This window comes from Puma concolor, chromosome C1 (assembly GCF_028749965.1).
Source record: "Puma concolor isolate L17-30 chromosome C1, mPumCon1.1.hap2, whole genome shotgun sequence".
In the NCBI taxonomy this organism is placed as follows: Eukaryota; Metazoa; Chordata; class Mammalia; order Carnivora; family Felidae; genus Puma; species Puma concolor.
In genome coordinates this window covers 62,228,154-62,241,770 of record NC_141674.1, presented here as the reverse complement: position 1 = coordinate 62,241,770, position 13,617 = coordinate 62,228,154, and the positions used below count along the sequence as shown (strand labels likewise).

General features: G+C 34.4%; 1 protein-coding gene across 4 annotated transcripts in view; it reads right to left on the bottom strand.

The window, feature by feature from the left end:
• The window catches only part of TNNI3K (TNNI3 interacting kinase), a 293,732-nt gene that overhangs the window by 254,884 nt on the left and 25,231 nt on the right, over positions 1 to 13,617 (bottom strand). The gene's annotated exons all lie outside the window — the stretch shown is intronic.

Sequence of the window (13,617 nt, the reverse complement as noted above, 5' to 3'; positions counted from 1 at the left end):
ATAGCAATTTACATTCATTGCATTTTTATTATGTAATTAACCTTTCAGATGCATTAACTTATTTAAACCTGGTATATGGTAAGACTTCAAAGATGGTTAATAAAACAATAAAAATAAAAAAATATTTTCTAAAATTACCCTATGAAAAGTTACTATTTTATACCTTATTTTATAAGTCAGAACATTCAAAAGAGTGATATGGAGGGTCACATATTCATAAAACCCCACAGCTGGAAGGGAATGCAAAGAAAGGTCTTCATGTTTCTTTCTTTTGAGTGAGATTATTTCTCACTCGAAGAAAGAATTCAAACCACAACTTCTGTATAATATTTGACCCACCAACATCTCAAACATACTCTGTGGCAAGAAAGTCAAGTGTTCATGGGATAGACCACTGCATTTATGCATGAAAGTATTATTTCAAATACTGTTGGTTAAGAAAATCCTCCCATTAAAAAAAAAAAGTTCGATTTCTTAATCCTGTTATACATAACTGAAGGTCTAGGAGAAATTATAAAAAAGTGAAAAAACTTTGGTAAAGAATTCCAAATAGCAAAATTAATGTTATAGTTTCAAAATTCTCTACTCTGTACATCTGTTCTACTAAGTAAGTTAAAGATTTTGTGTTTCTTTACTGTTCCATTGGCTCCCTTTGTTCAGAATAGAGACTTAAGTTTTCTCCAATCTTTGTTTTTTTTTTTTTTTCATTCTTTATTATTTTTAATGTTTATTTATTTTGAGAGAGAAAGAGGGGTAGAATCCCACATGAGTGAGCAGGGGAGGAGCAGAGAGAGAGGGAGAGACAGAATCCCAAGCAGGCTCGGTGCTGTCAGCACAGAGCCCGACACAGGGCTCCATCTCAGGAACTGTGAGATCATGACCTGAGCTGAAATCAAGAGTCAGACGTTCAATTGACTGAGCCACCCAGGTTCCTCTTCTCCATTCTTTTAAGCAAAACAAATAGAACAAAACAAATTTATTCCACTGAAGCTTATTCTTACAGTTATCTCTATCCTTGCTTCATTTTCCAAGCTTCTGAATAAAGTTATTGCTGCTCACTGTTGACAGCTCCGATTTCATTTCTTTAGTAATCCCTAGCCATGTATACACAAATCTTACATAATCCCAACTGAGTTCACTATACTCCTTACACATTGAATTCTGCTCTTTCTCACACCATCGGTTCTCCCTTTGTCCTTGCCTTATATTATCAAGAGAAATCACTATGCTAGTTTCTTCCACCTCAGACATAAGGACTCACCATGGTCCTGAATCACCTCCTCAAGTTTCAGAAGGTAACTTTGTTCACCAAATCCAATGTCAATCCTCCGTCTCCTCTCTATAGTCAGATTATCTCTTTTTTCTTAAAATCCTTACCTCTTTTGCTGTCTTAAAACCATATATTCCTGATTTCTTTCTCTTTGCCTCTTCTTTATTTCTGTCTGCCTCCAAAAAGTGAGTTTAGGCCCAAGCTACTTTCTCATTCCAAATGCCACCTTTGGTAATTCTTACACAACCAGATAACTTTATCTTTAGTCCAGATCTTCTAAGTCCAAATTCTATGCATCCTGCCTATCAATAGCATCTCAAATTAAAAATTCAAAATTGCTCTTCTAAATACCATTCATAATTTCCCCAGTGTTATCTGTCATCTTCTAGTATTTCTTATTCATGTTAATGACATTTTCTTACTCCAAATGACTTTAAATCTCTTCCACTCAATCAGTTTCAGAATTCCTCTGGTTTTAACTTACTAGTACTTCCTATATTTCTTCTCATTTCTAACATCACCTTCCATTTTACAACCTTCTAACTAGTCTCCTTGATGAAGGCTTTTCCCACTGCAGCCCATTTTCCATATTGCTACCAAATAAATATTCTTACACACAGTTTTTATGACATTATTCTCCTTTTCAATACACTTTTCATATACTTAACAAATATTTATTGAGCATGTATAGTATGTGAAACACTGTTATGAGCAGTGGAGACACTGCAGGAAGACAGTTAAATTTCTGCCTTCATGGAGCTTATATTTTTACTGTGTGTATGTAAGAGTAGAGAGATAACACATAAAAAGTAATGTATGGAATGATACAGTACCAATGACTATGAGGGAAAACAGGCAAATGATAAAGGGGCTACTCTAAACTGAGTAATCAGGGAAAGCTTCATTGAGCTAAATGTGCACTTGAGATATGTGGTAAATACTAAAAAGGAGAAATCCAAGCCACAATTTCAAGGATGGCCACTAAAGGCCAGGGAGCAGCTGGTGTGAAACATATAATTTCTTAAGATGGAAATAAACTTAGTGTGTTTGAAGGCCAGTGTTGAAGAGAAGGTTTAAAAAAAAAAATCAAGAAAGGAAAATAATGTTCAAGAAGAGGTCAAAGCCACATGATCTCATAGAGTCTTGCAGACCAGGGTATTTGGTGTTCGAATTTTTCCCAAGTGCAATAGCTAACAGAATGACATGAGCTAGGGAAGAGTTAGGAAGAAGTAGTTTGGGGGAGAAATAAAATGTTTAATTTGTCACATGTTAAGTTTGAGACACTTACAACATATGGTTAAGACTGTGGGTACTAGAATTACCTCCCTAGTTAGAATCCCAGCTCTGCCAATGACTATGTCAATTGGGGCAAGTTACATAACCTCTTCACATGAAGTTCGTTGGTTTTCAATAAAGAGGACATTAACTGCATCTCCTGATGTGATACACATACAAACTGTGCATTCACAACTGATGTGATAATACATTTAAAGTACTTAAAAGGTACCTGGAAAAATAATAACTCAATAAACTTATCACCGTTGGACATAGAAGACTGGAGCTCAGTTTGGTCCTCAGTGAAAGCTTCCAAATAAGCAAGTGATTTGACCCCATCATCTAACTTCTGTTTCTCCTTTCCCCTTGCCTTCTCCCCACAACTTCATTTCCTCTGATTCATTAGTTACCCACTGAAATAATCAAAGTAATAAAACATAGGAAAACTCTAAAGCAGTACTGGAAACAGGAAATGTCTATGAGTTCTGCTTTCTCCAGGAATAAAAACAACAAAAAAAAAATCATGGGAATTAATTCCAACCTCATCAATAACTTTTAATTTTAAATGGTGAGGCTAAAGACAGGGGTAGTCTCTGAGGTAAATGAAAAATTAGAATGTTTTTCTCTGCAGATTGGTAGGCAATGAAGGAAGTGGAGAAGGTCTTTTTAAGCACAAAATCATTTTTTAAAGTAGAGGAAAAATATGATAAATTTAGGCAAATAAAGCGATTAAAAATACAATAAGATAAATGAAAAATGAGAGAAACATCTGTAATATGTAAAATTTACAAGTGGTTTGTGTATCTAATATATGAAGAACTCGTACAAATCAGTAGAAAGATGGATACTCTTTAACTTGACAAATATGTATTAATGAATATCTACCTTTTGACAAGCACTGTACTAGACTATATTAAAATAATTATATGTAAAAAATGGAATATATAAAATATTTATCAGGCAGATTCTAGTAATCTCAACTAATAAAGTTTTTAAAATTTTTTTTAACATTTTTATTTATTTTTGAGAGACAGAGACAGAGCATGAGTGGGAGAGGGGCAGAGAGAGAGGGAGACAGAATCCAAAGCAGGCTCCGGGCTCCGAGCTGTCAGCACCAAGTCCCACGCGGGGCTCGAACCCACAAACTGTAAGATCATGACCTGAGCTGAAGTCAGACGCTCAACCGACTGAGCCACCCGGGCACCCCAATCTCAACTATTTTTATATATTTTTTCTTATTTAGCTGAAATTTGTGGAATGTAAGAGAAAGTATGTCATGATTTTTTTTTTTTTTTTTCTGAGAGAGAGGGTTAAAGTGAGTGAGTGGCAGACAGAGAGAGAAAGAGAGGGAGGGAGGGGGAGAGAGAGAGAGAGAGAGAGAGAGAAATAGGGCTCACCTGGAGCAGGGCTTGAGATCACTCGATGTGGGACTCAAACTCACGAACTGTGAGATCATGACTTGAGCCGAAGTCACATGCTTAATGACTGAGCCCAGGTGCCCTGTCATGATTTCTCCAGAACAGTCAAATGTTGAGTCAGTTCAAAGTACTAAATTATCCTTTCATATCTTGGTTGGATTTCTTAAGTTGATCTCTGATTGATCTAAATTTTTTTTTTTTACCAAATGCGATAAAAATAGTAGTTTTCTCTTTCCAAGCTGTGTTAAAGAGAATGTAACAAAACAATCATTGCTACTTAAAATTTGCTCACTATGATTAAGTACCATGTAAAATGTTTTGACATAATCTCTTTCAAGTTTCACAAGTTACCTATGAGAAAAATAGAACTATCTCTACTATACCTGATAACAATCAGACTCAAAGAATTTGAAGTAATTGTAGAAACTTAGTTTGTAAGTGTTGGAGCTAGATACAAATTTAAGTCTGTTTGACTCCAAATTCCATGCTGCATGTTTGACGATCCATGGTGCCGATCTTTCCTTTGTTCCAATATCGAAGAGAGGATGATTTTTGCTGTATTTTGTTGCATTTAAGTGACAAGTCCCAAATATTTCTCCCCTCCTCTACAGAAGTCTTAAGTTGTAATGGAAGAATTTTAAAATTCAGCAATATGGTACACAGCTCCCAGAAAAAAATTCATACAAATTAATAATATTAGGTAAATTTTAAATATGATAAAGCTGATCTTATTAATTGCTTGCTCTATGATACATAACAAGGATCTAATGGCAAATTTTTAAAAGAATGACCCTTAAGCCTTGGATAGGGAATAGTCTTCTGGAGAATGGACAGGTTTTCCCTTATGCACTGTCTAGCCAAATTTACATCATTATTACTCAGTGGAACACAGAAGCATTCTGAAGTGTGGGGCAAATAAGCCTCTGTAATGCATTAATGTATACAATATTTATTTTTAAGAAAAAGAAAATCCACATGTGGTAGAGTAAGGCTTGGACAAAAAAATCTGTCCAGGAAATCCTTGAAAAAATAGGATTCAGGATACAATAGATCTACAAAGATTTAAGTAAATGGGTGAAAGCTTTTTGTAATGGTAGCAACTTCAACTTTGTATTATGCATAAAACTCTAACACAGCATCTAATATCTTGCCTGTTGTTAGCTCTGTGATTGTTACTATGGATAAAGCCAAAAATAAGTAACCATGAGTGTTAGAGAGCTCAGATTCTCTACCACCAAATTACATAAGTTAAATACACACACACACACACACACACACACACACACACACACATTTGTTTTGTTTTGTTTTGCCAATCCTATTTCAGAATAAAAACTAAACTGGGAATTTTAATGTCTAAAATTTACTTTCTTCTGATTTGGAAATATGTGTTCTGCAAGTTTTAAAACATGGCACACATTAATTTATGATCTTCCCGTATAGATGTGAAATTTGTGGCCCTTCCCCTTGAATCTGGGTGGGTTGTGACCAAAAGAGTGTGGTAGAAGTAAACTATGACCTCCAAGTCTAGGTCATAAAAAGCCACATTCCTTCATCCTTATTTTCTGGAAAACTTGCTCTTGAAGCTGTTAGCTACCATGCAAGAAGTCTTACTAATTTGAGGCAGTCAGGCTATACTAGGTCCCAGGCCACATAGACAGAGAAGCTACATATCACATAAAGGCTTTCCAATCAAATGACCTAGCTAAAGCCAGACTTAGTCATTCTAGTCCAGGCACACCAGATATGTGAGGCCTTCAAAGGTTTCCAATTCCCTGGTTGATGGAGTACACCAGTCATTTATGTCTTCTCAGCTGAGGCCCTAAATACAGTGGAGAAGAATCAAGCCATCCCTCCTGTGTTTTGTCTGAATTTATGAACTGAGAATCCATGAGAATAATTAAATGATTGTTGTATTAGAGGACTAAGGTTGGGGTAATTTGTTATGCCTCAATAGATAACTAGAATATGTCATAATAGAAAATGTAGAAAGTAAAGGAATAAATAACAATTTATAACCTGTAGTACTACCATATAATCACTATTATCATTTATGTGTTTATTTCCTTCCATTCTTTTCCCTAGGTACAAACCTTCATGAAACTAAATAGAGCAAAGAATATCACAACAAAGTAAACTTGTGTTTGCATACTGACAGCTACTTTCTACATTTGGGACATGGTCCCCTAACTTCGTAGGCTATGGAGTGTTTTTCTATTCAGTGGAGATCATAATATCAATCTCATAGAGTTGTGAGGACTCAATAAAAAAATGTAATGCATTTTTGCATAATGCTTGACACATAATCTTTATTATTAATATGTATACAATTGAGCTCATACTACATATAGAGGTAAGTAATCTCCTTTTTTCATTTATTATGGAATCATGGATATTTCCCCTTGCATGGCAGATGCAGACATATGCCACTCAGATCTCCCTTCAAGAAGAGTGTACTGGTAGTGTGGTTAGCTGAAAGCCTCCCTTAGCTAGCTCTTTCAGGATCCACTGTAGCAGTAGAGCCAAGAAGATCACTATCTTTCCAAGGTGGCCCCAGTCATGGACTGAGAAAGCTGATGGTAGAAGGACCTAGCCACTCTAGTGATACTCCTCTAATAGGCAATTTTTGCTCTGAGGTTCCCATTGGGGTGGCAAAGATTTTAACAAGTCTAACTCTACTATCTTACCCAGACTAATTCTACTACCTTCCTTTCCTTTTCACAGGTGTCACTTCCAAATAAATCTCTTGCACTCCAAAATCCCTTTCAGAGCCTGGTTTTCAAGAACTCAACTGGCACACCATACCATAAAATACATTTATTTAATGTACATTTAAATCAAAGCTGAACTGGGATTTGAACTTAATCTTCTGATTTTAAATAGTATGCTTTTCTCAATATGACATGTTACCCTCCACCCCCAACTAATCTACTCTCAATTTTTTGCCTTTCATGTATAAGCCCTGACCAAGTGCTCTTCACCTGTAAAAAGGGAATCTAATATCTGCTGTATCTATCTTATAGCATTGTAACAGGATCAAATTGTATAATGTATACATGAATGTCTATAAACTCAAAATGTTTACAAGTTTATATATTAATATTAAACGTATCACCTCAAAGACTGACCTTTGAGAACATTCACCTTACATCATAGTCCACTCTATTTCTAAATATATTTAATCATGAAATATCTCAATTTCTTCACCTGTAAGATGTAAGTTAGGCTAAATTGTTTTCTGTAACACCCTACCCAATGCAAATATTCAGATAGTCCCTGAAATGTCACATCAAGTTAACAAGGAAGACCTGAACTGGGTTTGGAAAGAAGACTGGGTTTCTGGGTGTGAAAACAGGGGTATAGAAATAAATATTTTAATAATGTGCTTATTTAAGTATTTTTTTTTTGTATCAACACAATTTAGCCAGCCCAGTAATTATTATAGCCTGTTTGTGTTAGTAGGGAAAAAATTAATAAAGAAGTTTTGTAGACTTCAAAGAATATTAAGGTTTACTTTAGGGCAAGGGACTATGCAGAGCTTCAGTATGAAATATATTTAGTTCCAAGCATTAAAGTTTAATGGACTAGAGCTGCCTCATGCGTCATAGACAGCTCCAGTGAAAGGATCCATTAATCAGTATAAAAATAACTGTTCATGAAAGTTCACACCTACATGCCTCTTGTTGAAATAATTCTGAATTTATCTTCACAAAAGATATCACTTATTAAAGGTATCAGTGTGGCAGAAGCACTTGACTTTGCTTGAAATTTTGAAAAAAAAAGAAAAAAAGAGAAGGAACCCACTCTTAGATTGAGTACCTGTACTAAAGGTAATGTCTCCAAATTTGCTTTTGACCTCTTTTTTTCTCATCACCTCTGCTGACCCTTCCACATCTGTTTTCTATAATGACTTCCTATGGGCTTCCTCCAGTTGGCTTTTGAATGCACTTGTTCTCTTTTTAAATAATATAGTGATGATTTAATAGGGAGGAGCTAATCAAAATCTCTGGGAATTTGGGAGAATGCAAATACATGCTGTTTGAAAAAGCAAATTGAATATTATAATTTCTTTAATTTGTTTTCACTTATATTTTAAATTAAAAAAAAAACATCTAAACAGGCAGTGAATGTCGATTTTTTAAAAAATTTTAAATGTATATTTATTTTTGAAAGGGAAAGAGACAGAGCATGAGCAGGGGAGGGGCAGAGAGAGAGGGAGACACAGAATCTGAAGCAGGGTCCAGGCTCTGAACTGTCAGCACAGAGCCCATACCAGGGCTCAAACTCACCAACTGTAATGTAAGATCATGACCTGAGCTGAAGTTGGATGTTTACCTGACTGAGCCACCCAGGCACCCTCCCTTTGTTTTTTTTCTTAATTTTTTTAATGCTTATTTATTTTCGAAAAGGAGAGTGTTGATGTTTATCCAAAGGAACAAAACTTTAAAAAGATCAAAAACATTCTATTGTAGAAATCTTTCTGTGATTCTGGCATTCCTCAAGATACTGCCCAGTCTTTTGCCTTATGAAAGAACAATTAATATTCATTGCCTACATTTTCCCAACTCCATTTATTTCCAATCCATTTTTGCACTTTCTATTCCCACAAATTCACTAATATATCCCTTAAAGAGATATATATGACAATTTCCTAATTTCCACTTATAATGGCCAAAATAGAACCATATTTTGTCCAATGTCAACATAATTCTTCCTCCTTTGGAGTGCTTTTCTTTTTCCTAGTCACCATAGAATTATAACTTACTAATTTATTTATGCAACATGTATTTATTGATGAATATACACCAGGAATTGTTCTAAGTATTTAGATTACAATGATAAGCAATTTAGATCCGGTCTCTGCCTTGGTGGTGCTCATAATTTTACCAGAGATTACAAACAGGCCACAAGTCAGGTGGTGGGGGGGTTCAGAGGGGAGGGATATATATGGTTTGGCCTGCATAACACAACTAAAAATTTGAAAGAATGGAAATTGCATATCAGGAAGCTTCATATAATTTCTGATTCTCTGAAATTTGGGGCAATACTGGGCTTACATTACTAGTTGGCAATGATTGGCTGGAGATGAATTACTACTCCCTTTACATGGAGCATAGATTCTCTAATTTTCCAAAGTCTCCACCACTTCTTGTGTCTCAGAAACATTGAGTGTTAGTTCCCATTTAACTTTGTCATATCACTATCATCTTAATTCATTTATGTTACCTGCATCATTCCTGCAAGCATGTAAGATTGTGACTCCTAAACTAGAGGAAGATGTAGAGAAATAACCAAGAAATGAAATACAGAATCGTTCACAATATGATAAGGTACAGGGTGTTTACAAGAGTACATTGGAGGGACACCTAATCCAGACTTGGAAGGGGTCAGGGAAGATTCTCCAGGAAATAGTGCCAATATAAGAATTGAAGCATGTGTTAGGGTCTTCAGTTAAAATCCTATCAATGTTTTACTGAGAATATGTTCATTTAGAGATTATGAAATATATTGGATTATTAAGAAAAGATATGAATATAAATATTAATGTTTACTCTCATTTGTGGGTATAAATGTTTTCTGGTTCCTTAAAGTAAGAGTCAAGTATTAAACAATGTTTAAAACTTGCAACTAACTATAAAGTTTAGTTAAGTATGCAAAAAATAAGATTCTTTTTTTTGTGGGTATGGATTTTGTTTCTTTTTTTTCCAAAGAAATTTATTATTATTATCTTGGCCAATTCCCATCTGGAGAAAATGCTCTCTTTAATGAAGAAACCATTCAATTAAAATGTAACTTGGATTTAAAGAAATATCAGGGCACCTGCGTGTCTCAGTCAGTTAAGCATCCAACTTCAGCTCAGGTCATGATCTCAGTCAGTGAGTTCAAGCCCCGCTATGGACTCTGTGCTGATAGCTCAGAGACTGAAACTTGATTCGGATTCTGTCCTGCTCGAGCTCTGTCTCTCTCTGTCTCTCAAAAACGAATAGACGCTAAAAAAACCTTTTTTTTTAAATATCAATTAACTTTGTCCTCTAAATTAATGGTTTTCAACAGAGGGTGATTTTGTCCCCCAGGGGCAACGTCTGCAGACATTTTTGGTGTCACACTGGGGATGAGTGCAGTGGCTATCAGCAGCTAGAGACTAGAGGCCAGGAAAGCTGCTAAACATCTTACAAATGCACAGGACAGCCCCCACAACATGGAATAATCCAATCTAAAATAAGAATAGAACTAACACGGATAAAATCTTATCTATGTAAAGGATTCAGAAACTATGAAACACATGCTTTGTGACCTGGATTTTAGGATAGTTGAAAAAAATATCAATTTTGCAGTCCAATACACATGTTAAGGAAGAAAAAAACATTGGAAAAAAAAGATTCAACAGTTTCCAGGCTATAGATCACCATGAATAGAAAACACAGAGCTTTCTGTCAGGCATTGTTTTGTGGTAATAAGAACCTAGGTCTAGTAAGCCAAACTGTCATAGGTTGAATTAAATACCCCCCTCCTATGCCCTTCCTCTTTGTAATAAATATTTAAATGACTTCTTCTGAATGATTGGAAAGAGATCTTGCTAGAAATCTGTAGGATGGAATAAATGACCATTCAACACCTGCTTTCATCACATAAAATGCTTTTTAAAAAGTTGACTAATCAAAATGCTATTTTTCTTTCACTTGAGAAATTTTAAGTGGTTTGCCTGTGTGAAGGAAAGATATATGTGAGATTAATTAGATGGTATAATATGGTTTTGTTCATTAAAATTCTTATTTAAGATCTTTGAAACTATAGAAATCTCAAGATTTCCCCCAGAGTCTTATGTTTCATTTTAGGACTACAACCTAGATACCATTTAAAGAAGTATGCCCCATTTATTTTTATTTATTTCTTTTTTTAATATTTATATTCATTTATTGTGCACTGGAGAATTTTATACAGGTTTTTTTTTCACATTCTTTTTTTTTTAATATAATTTATTGTCAAATTGGTTTCCATACAATGCCCAGTGCTCATCCCAACAAGTGCCCTCCTCAATGCCATCACCCACTTTCCCCTCTCCCCCAGCCCCCATCAACCCTCAATTTGTTCTCTGTATTTAAGAGTTTCTTATGGTTTGCCTTCCTCCCTCTCTGTTTGTAACTTTTTTCCCCTTTCCCTCCCCCATGGTCTAGGTCACTCATCATCAGGGAAATAGAAATCAAAGTCACACTGAGATACCACCTCAGGCCTGTCAGAGTGGCTAAAATGAACAAATCAGGAGCCTATAGATGCTGGCAATGATGTGGAGAAATGTGCAGCCACTCTGGAAAACAGTGTAAAGCTTCCTCAAAAAATTAAAAATAGAACTACCTTATGACCCAGCAATAGCATCGCTAGGAATTTAACCAAAGTATACTCCATTTAAAGTGGGATGCAAATATGACCGGTATCTAGTAAGAAATTAATATGCAAAAAAAAAATTTAGAAATTCTATTTATCTTTATTTGTAAATAAAGATAATTAAATTTTACTAATATTGAACATGAAAATTTATATTGGTGGTCTCAGCTCTCAGCTCATACATCAGTGAGCCATGTGTCACATACAATACCCAAAGTTAATAAATAAATACTTATAATTCCAAATGTAGATAAGCTGAGAGTTGCTCCTCACTTTTTTTTAGCAATTAGTACATAATGATGCATTATAGCTATGTGAGCTAAATTAAGTAGATTTATAGATTTTAATATCTAATTTTATCTGAATTTATCCTTAAAAAAATTAGGAGGCTATCTTTAAAAGATTCCTGTGAAGCCATCAGAGATGATATGTATGTTATTAATATAAGAAGAAGGGAAGGAAAATGGCAGAGCTGGCACTTTTCTTTCTAAAAATCTGAGCTTTTTGTACGCCAAATTTCCAGGCAAAATTAATGACAATCTAATCATATTTGAAAACAAATTTGTCAAAATATTTTGATATTATCAAAAAGGATATACGAAAGATGGATTTACACCCACAAATTTACGATTTTTGTTCATAATTTTAATTTAAAAACAAATATATGCATTTGAGGATGCTAATTTTATATGGATTATGATAAAAAAGTTTGGAGTTCATTGATATAAGTGCAGATTTCACTACTTTGATGTTTTTAGGATTACATATTCTCATCTCTTTAGAATCTAATAATCTAAAAGACACGATCCTTTTTGTTTTTCTGTAGAAAATGGCAGAACATTAGGTTTTCAAAAAATGTTTGTTTGAAGCGGAAGTTCAACGAAGTTAATTTTTATTAAGTACTTACTGTGTGCTATGTGTTTTGCTGAATATTACATATGGTTTGTCTTTCTAAAACTATAAACCACCCAATGAAATAGGTAATTCTATTTCCTCCATTTCAAGACTAAGGAGAGAATAATTTGTCTAAAGATACACAGCTAACAAGTCTCAGAACTGAGATGTGGAAACAAATAGTCTAGCTTCTAAGCTGACCATCTTTATTAACGTACATTACATCAATCAAGTATTTTTTGTGCTCGTGTTTGGATACTCATCATTAATATCTCATGGGTATTTATAAAGGATCTTTTATAGGTCCTTACACACTGAGGAATTAAAGAAAAAGACTATCTCAATGCTCAAAGTTCACAGACCAATATGTGAAATATCCAAACAAATAATTATAAGTGCTGTAATATAAAACAATGTGAATTTGTAATTGAAACCCAAAAGACAGTACAATAAAATCTGCTTGGGAGTTCAAGAAAGCTCAAAGAGGCTCAATTTATCTTGATTTTAAATAAGTAATAATTTCCTATTGGGAAAAGAAATAAACATACATTTAAGCAGAAGAAATAATAAGGATAAAAACATTGGAGTATGAAAAACCCTTGTCCTAAAGAATAAAGTAATCTAGAACAGTGCTTTTCAAACTTTAGCCTGCAAACCTGTCAGCTAGAATTAAAAATGAACAAACAAACAGACAAACAAACATTCTGGATGGTTAGGGGTGGGATAGGAAGTGACATTCAGCATTTCTAAAAATCTCTCATTGAAGCAGGTCCTGCTGGTCTTACCACAATTTGATTTGCAAGACTTGAACAATGATCTTCATCAGGTAGCCTTACATTGCTTACATCAAAATTGCCTAGGCCATTTGTTAAAATTTTAGATTCCCAGTATATTCTACATATATCAAATTTGATTGAGGTGAGATGGAAAAAGATATATCCATTTTAAACATGTAGTTACCATATAATTCTTATGCATACTAAATTTGAAAATCATTAGAGTTGGGTGAATAGAAAAAGTCTGCAGGAAAAAGTCTGAAAAGTGATTCCAGCAAACATTATGAATTAAGGGATTTTGAATCTCTTATTTAAAACCTTGAATTTTATCATCCAGGTAATGGATGACAAAGGTAAGTTTTAAACAGAATATTGACATTATAGATGTGTGTCTTATGCAGATCATTTTGGAAGTAATCTAAAAATAGATGGGGTACTGGATAACTTGCATAGATTTTCCCTACTGGCAAGGCAAAAAAACCCATAAAATGTAACAAAACGTATGACAATATGAAGAACATGAACAAAGAACTGTGATCTTCGGACAAACGGAAAGATTCAAAGGAAACCTCCACAATATTCCATGATTGCTGTGGCTTTC